The sequence below is a fragment of the Notamacropus eugenii genome, chromosome 5, assembly GCF_028372415.1.
Source record: "Notamacropus eugenii isolate mMacEug1 chromosome 5, mMacEug1.pri_v2, whole genome shotgun sequence".
Lineage (NCBI taxonomy): Eukaryota > Metazoa > Chordata > Mammalia > Diprotodontia > Macropodidae > Notamacropus > Notamacropus eugenii.
In genome coordinates, this window is record NC_092876.1 from 2,164,665 (window position 1) to 2,173,958 (window position 9,294).

Genomic DNA, 9,294 nt, shown 5'->3' on the forward strand with positions numbered 1-9,294 from the left:
CTGAGGCTGGTACTTTTTGCAAAGTTTACTTTGTTCATGGATATAGCCTGTGTCCCCATAACAACCAGTGGGTAGAGGCTGAGGGTATTCAAATGTCAAGGTCTAAGGGCACTGGAACCAAAGAATGAGGGCATAGCAAACTTAAAGAACTGGGAATAAGAGAGGCCATACTTCTTAAGGAGAAAGCTTGAGTACCAAGCCAGCTTGCCAGTACATCCATCAGCAGAGGGACTGATAAAGGGCAAGGAAGAATGAGTCACAACTTAGAGAAGTCAGATTCAAAGTCATAGCCAGTGTTTGGCTCTGAAGATACTAAGGCAAAATGTGGTGACTTTAAAAAATATATTAAGTCCTCTTCATGGACGCTGTCAGCTGTGGCTGTGGGTCCATCCTCTGGTCCAGCCAGCCCACCTCACATTGAGTCTCTCTTCCATGGAGAGATCCTGACATTGGTCAGCAGCTCTTTACAGGATGTGTCCATATTTGTCAGAAGCTTCTCTGTGAAATGGTCACATGATGCTAATTTCTTCAGTGTGAGTTGTGAACTGGTGACAGGAACTCCTGCAGTCTGGACTGAGAATTCCTCCTCCCCAGGAATCTCTTGGGCTTTCCTTCGTCCATTCCCCAGGTCTCCTTTCAATCCTGTCTGATATTCTTCCTTTCCTGTCTTTCTGATTGTGTTTCTCCCTTTTCTCTTTCTTCTTGAATGTCCTCCTCATCCTCTTTGCCTGAGAGTGCTCTTCCCTTCCCCTCTACATCCCTCTCTTGCTACTCTTCCCTTCCTTATTTTCTCAAATTGCCCTTCCTTGTAACCTTCCTCTCCCCAGCCACTCCTTACCCTCCTTAGTAGAAGGTAAAGAGATGATGATCCCTTAACCCTCCACCTCTAACTCTTCCTTTCTTTCTTTTCCTCCATCTCATCTTTCTCTTTACTCTCCCTTTCATCCTCCCTGCTCTTCTTCCTTTTTTAAACTCTTTTTCTTTCTTTCTCTCCATCACTCCATCCCATTTTCTCATTCTTTTTCATCTCTTCTTATTTTATTATCCTTTCTCTTTCCCTCCAAATTTTCCTCCTTTTCTTTTTTATGTCATTTCCTTTTTTCTTTGTCTTTTACTTTTATTTCTCTCTTTACCTCCATCTCCCCATCAACTCTTTATCCATTCACCATAACCTCTACTTTCTCTTCCTTTTCTTCTATGCTTTCTTAGCAAAGCACTGCTTCTGTATGGTTGGATGGATGGAGTCCGTCATATATTCACCCCTAAGCTTGAAATAATATTGGAGGCTAAGTTCTGGAGAAAAGCTGCTACTCAGGTGTTTTTGCCTTACAACTGAGAGTTGGTGGAGTCCTTACCTTCTCAAGTTACAAGAGAGACAACAGTTGTCATTTTGATGCTGTCCTCCTATCCTTCACCTATTGTTTCACTTCTGTTCTAGCTACATTGGTAGCATTTGCTGTTGTGGGCTTTGAAGCAAACATCATAAATGAGAAATGTATTATTCAAAATTCAGAGATGACTGTTAAGTTTCTGAAAATGGGTGATGTTAGCCAAGGAATAGTTCGTCATCATATCAACTTTTCAGCCATAACTGCTCATGATGATTATTTAGTTTCTGACATCATAGAGAAGGAGAAGGAAGAGGAACTCTGTGCCCTTCTTCCCAGCCCCTGTCAAATTGAAGATGAGCTGACATAAAGCTGGACAGGGGATGGGCTTAGCTTTTCTTGCTGTCACTGAAACAATGACCCATGTCTCTGCCTCTCCCTTATGGTCATTCATGTTTTTTCTCATACTCATAAGCTTAGGGCTCAGAACCATATTTCAGCCCAAGGAAGGAATCATCAAAAAGATTCTTGATACCTGCATGGTCAAGAAGGAAACACTCACTGTTGTCTATTGTCTCCAGCATTTTCTCTTCGCCTGATATTTGTGCAACATTCTATAAATTATATTTTCGCAATGCTTGATGACTATTCTGACACCTTGCCTCTGTTAATTGTGACCATCTTGAAGGATATGGCTGTACCACCTGCTTATTGCCTAGACAAGTTTAGGTGAGATCCGAAGGATATTCTGGGTTTTGTTCCTAACAGATATTACTATTACATGTGGAAATATTTTTATCCTCTAGGGCTGTTGTCATTACTGATCACCAACATGGTTCAAATTGGATTAAATATACCTAGCTATAATGTGTGGGGGGAACATAAGACTGCTGAGGAAATTTTGAGCTTTCCAACTTGGGGCCAGACCCTCTGTTGGTGTCTGATGGTGCTAGCACTACTTCTCATCCTAATAGTCTTACTTGTTCACTGTTGCAACCTTATTGATGACAGTTCTGGCAATTTACCATCTGTGGCCTATGAGAAAGGACACATCATTAAAGAACCTTCTCATTTAGAAGGAGATGTTGTCAGCCTCATTCACAGAAAAACATCAAGTGAGGAGCCTTCTCCAAATTTTGGTAAAAACACTTATTGAAAGCAAAGTGGTTCTCCAAGTACTGATGCTGCTCCCAAAGGACAGTATGGAATAGGGAACTTAATGGCATATATTCCCAACATGCCAGAATCTCACAGGTAACTTGAAAACAAAGTAAAACAAACAAAAAACTGAACTCACCTTGTCTTTTATTTTTATCGCTGAGCATGGTTGTATAAAGAGAAGTAGCAAAGATTTCACTTATCAGAATGTGATCTCAGGTTTTCCATGTCTCGGATCATTAAGCTCAATAATATGGTGCAGTCAACTGGAGCATCCTTTGGTTTACAGTTACACTGAAGAGATTATCAACGAATTTTTCCAATGACCTAGTTCCTTCATGCCATCCAAAGACTTTTTTTAATTCTCTCAACTGTATTTTCACATAGTTCCTCTTTAAGGAACAGTTGTTACCTCAGATTGTCATAAAAATCACATTTAATAATAATAGGAATTCACACATAATGTACTGTTAAAAATCATCCTCTTGTCTACAAGGTAAATCCCCAGTATTCTAATGACCTCCTAACCTGTTCAGTAAGTTTGTACATCTCTTCACAGCTGTGTGGATGGATTATGTAGATAAGGGGGTACTTTTATGAGATGAGGAGGATGTAGGTAATCTGCTTGAAGAATCCTCCAAAACATTTTCTTATGTGATAGATAGCTGTCTAGAGTAGCAGCATCAGAAAAACAAGGCAACACTAATACAACCTAGGTTCCAGCATCACTGGGAATCATATGAGTTGTAGCTGTATAGTCTGTGTTTTAAAAATGTGTTTTTTACAATGTGAAAATGATGTAAGAGTGAGTCACTCAAGACTCATAAGGATTGTGCAGATTTTGCAATTTTCCATTCCAGGTGCCTAAAAATTTACTTGATATTTATTGTGCTTCCAAGAAAGTATATAGTATATTTATATCAATATCAATATTAATATTTATATCAATATCTTGGGCATAGCAGGTGTTCAGGGAAGACTAGTACCTCTGGTGTGATGGCTGTCGAGCCCTTTTCAGGAATGCTATCCACCGTTGGTGTTCACGTGTTCCACCCAACTCTCACCTATCGTTCCAGGAAGCTGTACCATGTGCAGCTACACTCAAGTGAACCATTTTGTCAGATGTATTAAACCAGGTTGAGGGTAACCGATGGGTGTCATACCCATTGTTTAGTTAGGGGGTGTCTACCTCAAGCATGTGAAGACTTCCCCTGGCCAAATGGGCAGATGAGGACAATTAGTTGCAACAGCCATCAAAGCAGCTGTTGTAGGTGCTGTGGAGTGTTTAGAGTTTCGTTAGACATCAGACCTGCATCTACGGCATCTTGAGCCTTCACCAGTCATCTTAACTCTGTTCTGACAATGACCTGTGATGACTTGGAAGAGACACTGAGGTCTATGACTTTATGAAACTCTGCCTCACTTAAATCCAATTATGCATGAATCAAAACAGGTGAATGATGAAGCAGCAGGTGTGGATACGCTGAGAGTTGTAGTCACAACCATGCACACAGGAGGCATAGACCATAGAGTCATCTTCTCACTGGAAGCAACAGTGAAATTAGTCAGCCCATGTATCTCTGAGTAGTATGTTAGGGATCATACTGATCACCTCTTGGCGAAAGGAAGGTGCTAGAAAAAGTGCCCTAAAAAATGTCTGCTTAGCCAACCCTGGCCTGATCATCACAGCAGGGGGGAATCATACTTTGAAGTCAAAACCCAAAAAAATGTACAAAAATTTCTGCAAAGACAGTTCCACTCATCATCACCACATGGAATGTGTGCACACTTTACAGATAAAATCCAGTAGATGTGAAAGACAAACAGCTCCTGTTTCAAGAGAACTCTTTACTAGGCTCAGACTACCAGCCAGTGGCATGGAGTCCTGCAGAGGAATGGACTTGGAAACAGCAACAGCAATGGTCACTTACTACTGATGACTCATGCATCTCATGACCTTCTCATCATCAACACTGTCTTTAGTTGACTTAAATGCAATAAAATTTCATTGATGCACCCTCACAGCAAAGATTTACATTTAACAGACTATGTGATTGTAAGGAGAAAAGAGAGATAGGATGTGAGAGTGATGAAGCCAATGTGTGGTGCAGAGCGCTGGAATGATCACAGAGTTATCCTCTCCAAATTAAATATTCCCACTTAACAGAAGTGCCATCACCAAGGCAAAATGACTACCATAAGAATTAATGTTAACAGATTGGAACTTTTCTCTGAATGGGAATACATTTTTGCAACTTAGAGGGAAAGTTGAGCCAAAAGACAGTTGGCAACAGTGGAGCAGAAAAGGAGTGGGCAGTTTTTAGAGATTTGGTGTACAGCACTGCATTTGCTCATCTGGGTCAGAACACACAAACATCAAGATTGGTTTCATGAAAATGATGGGGAAATTCAGAAACTCCTGAATGAACAAAAGAGATGATAGGGCTTGCCAGTTGGATAGTTCCTCCATCTCTAAGAAGGCAGCATTTAATTCCACCAAAAGCAAAGTACAAGAAAAGCTTAGAGAGATGCAAGATTCTTGACTCAGTAAGAGGGCAGAGGAAATTCAGTTTTATGCTGATAGTAACAATCCAAAATGCTTTTATGATTCCTGAAGACTATTTATGGGCCAAAGAGTTACGGTGCATCTAAACTACTCAGGTTTGATGGAGCCACACTGATTAGGGATGAGGATATAATCCTATAGAGATGGGCTGACCACTTCCATAGTGTTCTCAGCAGACTACCATCAGTCAATGCTGAGACCATTGACCATTTACCTCAGGTTGAAGTCAATCCCTCTTTAGCTGAACTTCCAACTGAAGAAGAGGTTTTGCCTGCCATTAGGCTACATTTGTGTGGCAAAGCACCTGGTGCTGATTCTATTCCAGCTGGGATATAAAAGGTAGGGTGTCCATTGCTCATACAGAAACTGACTGAAATTTTCTAGGTTCTATGGCCAAAGAAGAATGCCCACTCAGGAGTTCCGAGGATGCCTCCTCTATCTCTATAAATGTAAAGGAAATACATATTCCCGTGACAATCACAGGGAGGAGAGGGCTCTCTCTTAGTCATTGTTGGTAAGATTCTTGCCAGAGTTCTCCCTAATAGGCTGACCCTTCACCTGGAAGATGGTCATCTACCTGAAAGCCAGTGTGGCTTCAGAAAGAGCCAAGGAATAGTTCATATGGTGTTTGCTGCCCGACAACTCCAGGAGAAATGTCAGGAGCAGAACAGAGGTCTGTACACAACATTTGTAGATCTGACCAAGGCCTTTGATACTGTTAGTCATGAGGGCTTATGGAAAACTATGCCAAAATCTGGTTGTCTGGAGAAGTTCATCAGCATTGTACTTCTATTTCATGATGGCATGCTTGCCCAGGTTCTAGATGATGGACAATATTTTTGTGCCTTCCCAGTCACCAGTGGAGTGAAACAAGGGCATGTGTTTGGTTCCATGCATTTTAGCATGATGTTTTCAGCCATGTTGTCAAATGCTTTCAATAAGGATGAACACAGTATCAAGGTTAGCTACCACCCTGAGGGTAAACTCTTCCATTTGAAAAGGTTACAAGCCAAGGCCAAAGTATAGAGAGTGTTGGCGCATGATTTTCTGTTTGCAGATAAATGTGCACTCAATGCAACCTCTGAAATTGAGATGCAACAAAGTACGGGTCATTCTCTGCTGCTTGTGCAAATTTTGGCCATTAATTAACACCAAGAAAACACAAGTGCTCAACCAGCCACCACCATACCATCCATACATGAAACCATCAGTTACAGCAAATGAAGAAGTTTTGAAAGATGTGGATAAGTTCAATTACCGTAGGATTTTACTTTCCAAAGATGTACACAATGCTAATGAGGTTAACACAGGCATTGCCAGAGCCAGCTCAGTATTTGGAAGGCTCTGAAGGATAATATGGGAGAGAGGAGATGTTAGTTACTACCACACTGAAGGTCTACAGAGCCATTGTGCTGGCCTCATTGTTATGTACCTGTGAAACTTGGACAGTATACTAGTGCCATGCCAGAAAACTGAACCGCTTCCATTTAGGATGATTCTTAAGATCATCTGACAAGATAAGGTACCAGACACTGAGGTCTCAAACTAAACTGCCAAGCATTCAAACTCTGCTTCAGAGAGTGCAACTCTGATGGGCTTGACACGTTGTTCAATTGCTAAATGTACACTTGCAAAAAAGATCATGTTATGGAAAACTCACACAGGGCAAGTGATTACATGGTGGTCAGAAGAAGTGATAACAGGGCACTCTCAAGGTACCTCTTCAGAATTTTGGAATTGATTGTGTGACATGGAGAAAAGGGCACAGGACCACTCAGTGTGCTATACCCACATCAGAGAAAATGCTGTGTTCTATGAGCAAAGCAGAATTGAAACAGGTCAAAGAAAACACAGGATGCAGAGATTTATCGTATTCACTCCAAATGTTCACGCAGATTATTTGCACCCAAACTATGGTAGAGCATTGCCAGCTGAAACTGATCTGATCAGTCACAGTCAGACCCATTGGAACTTGACTCTACTGTTATGATGTCATTTTGGTGCTCTTTGAAAATGAAGGACAACATCCAACCAACCTCAATATTCACCTGTGTATACTATTAGTACTCTAGGTACTGCTCTGATGACTCAAAAACAAGACAGTCTTTTGTTCAGTAAATTTCTGTTTTGCTCCTGTTTTTACAGAAAAAAAATCCTTGTGTATGTATGTTTTGCCTGGTTTGGTTTTGAGTCAGCTTATATGTATAATAATCCTGTGTTTGACAAGTGTAAAGATTTCAGATTTTGTGATAGGAAGTTATCATTTGGTAAAAATTGTTGGGAAAACTGAAAAGCAGTCTGGCAAGCATTGGACATAGACCAATATCCAAAGCATTTTCCAAAATAAAGTCAAAATGGATATATGACCTGGACATAAACAGAGAGATCACAAGAAAAATTGAAGGATATGGAACATATTTCCTATCAGACTTATTGATAGACAAAAAATTTATGAATAAAAAAAGAGATAAAGAGCAGAATGAGGTCTAAAATGGATAATTTTAATTACATTAAGTTTAAAAGGTGTTGTACAAATAAAACAAATGTAACCAAGATTAAAAGGAAACAAAAAATTGAGGAAAACATGTTATAGACAGTTGCTCAGATGAAGGCCACATATCTCCAATATATAAAGAACTTTGTCAAATCTATATGAATATGAGTCATTCCTCAATTGATAAATCGTCAAAGGATACGAACAATTTTCCAATGAAGAAAAGTAAATAATTTATAATCATATAATAAAATATTCTAAAGCATTAATGATTAGAGAAATACAAATTAAAATAATCTTGAGATATCACTTCACACTTACCAGGTTGGCTAAGATGGTTGAAGGGGAAAGTAACAAAATGTTGGAGTGGATGTGGAATAATATGGACACTAATTTATTGCTGGTGGATTTGTGAATCAATCCAACCATTTTTTAGAGCAAGCTAGAATTATTCCCAAAAGTTTATGAAGCTACCTATACCCTTTGACCCAACAAGGTCTATTCCTCAGTCTATTCCAAAGATAATCCAGGAAAAAGAAAAAAAAACATATGTTCTAAAATATGTATGGCAGTTCTCTTTGTATGTGTAAAGAAGTACAAATGGCAGAGATACCCATTGTTGACCTGAAAACTTGGTTAGAGAAAAAGCAACAGGCTAAATGCATACATTTTATGATTTAATTAATTAATCAATTCCCCATAAAGATAACAGTTACATAGTGCTATGGAGCCAGGATCAGAACTGGCTGCCTCAGTACAGAAATTGACTGTCTTAAGTACATTTTGCCATGAGAAAGGAGTTCTCACACTGTAAACACATTGTAATTGGGTTTTGTGATCCCAGGCTATGGGCATCTTCCTTCCATAGCATGCCTTTGTGATTCAAGTTAAGGAAAAATCCCATCACCCAGATTGCAGACATCCTGTCCTCAACAGGCCTTTGAAATGTTTATTTCACAACCCAAGGTGTAGGCATCCTCTAAACAAAGGAGACTATTAGGTCCAGACTCTTCTTAATTCAAACTTAGGCCCTTATTAAAGTCTAAAATTTATATTAAACGTTATCACCATCAACTGGGGAATAACTAAAAAAGTTGTGGTATATTCTTTTGATAGAATAATATTGTGCTATAAGAAACAATGAGTTCAGTGATCTTAGAAAAACATGGAAAGACTTGCATGACAATTTGAGGGATTCTCTGATTAAATTTATGGAATAAAACACAAAGAGTGAATCCAGCAGAACCAAGAAAACATTGCATGCAGGAACAGCAATGTTGTTTTTAGAATAACTTTGAGACTTAAATGAACTGATGCAAAGTGAAATGAGGAGAACCAGGAGAACAGTGTACACAGTGACAGCAACATTGTATTCATGAATTACTGTGAATAATTAGCTATTCTCAGCAATACAATGATCCAAAGAAATTTTGAAGGACTTGTGATGAGGGTGTTGTCCATCTCCAGAGCAAGAAGTGGTAGAGCCTGAATGCACATTGAAAATACTTTTTCTTTATTTTTCTTGGGTTTTTTATGTCTCTATTGCTTCTTTCACAGAGTGATTTACGTGGAAAAATATTTTTCATGACTACACATGTACAACCTATGTCAGTTTCCCTTCTCAATGAGGGATGTGGGCAGGGAGAGAGAGACTTTGGAATTCAAATTTCAAAAAAAAAATGATAAAATTGTTTTTACATGTAACTGGGAAAAAATGAAGTTACACTCAGGGTCACACAGTTAGAAAT

At 39.3% G+C, this 9,294-nt stretch overlaps 1 pseudogene; it reads left to right on the forward strand.

The window, feature by feature from the left end:
* The first annotated feature begins 1,192 nt into the window (after positions 1-1,192).
* LOC140504327 (sodium-dependent neutral amino acid transporter B(0)AT2 pseudogene) lies at positions 1,193-2,586 on the forward strand (annotated as a pseudogene).
* The last annotated feature ends 6,708 nt before the right edge of the window (positions 2,587-9,294 follow it).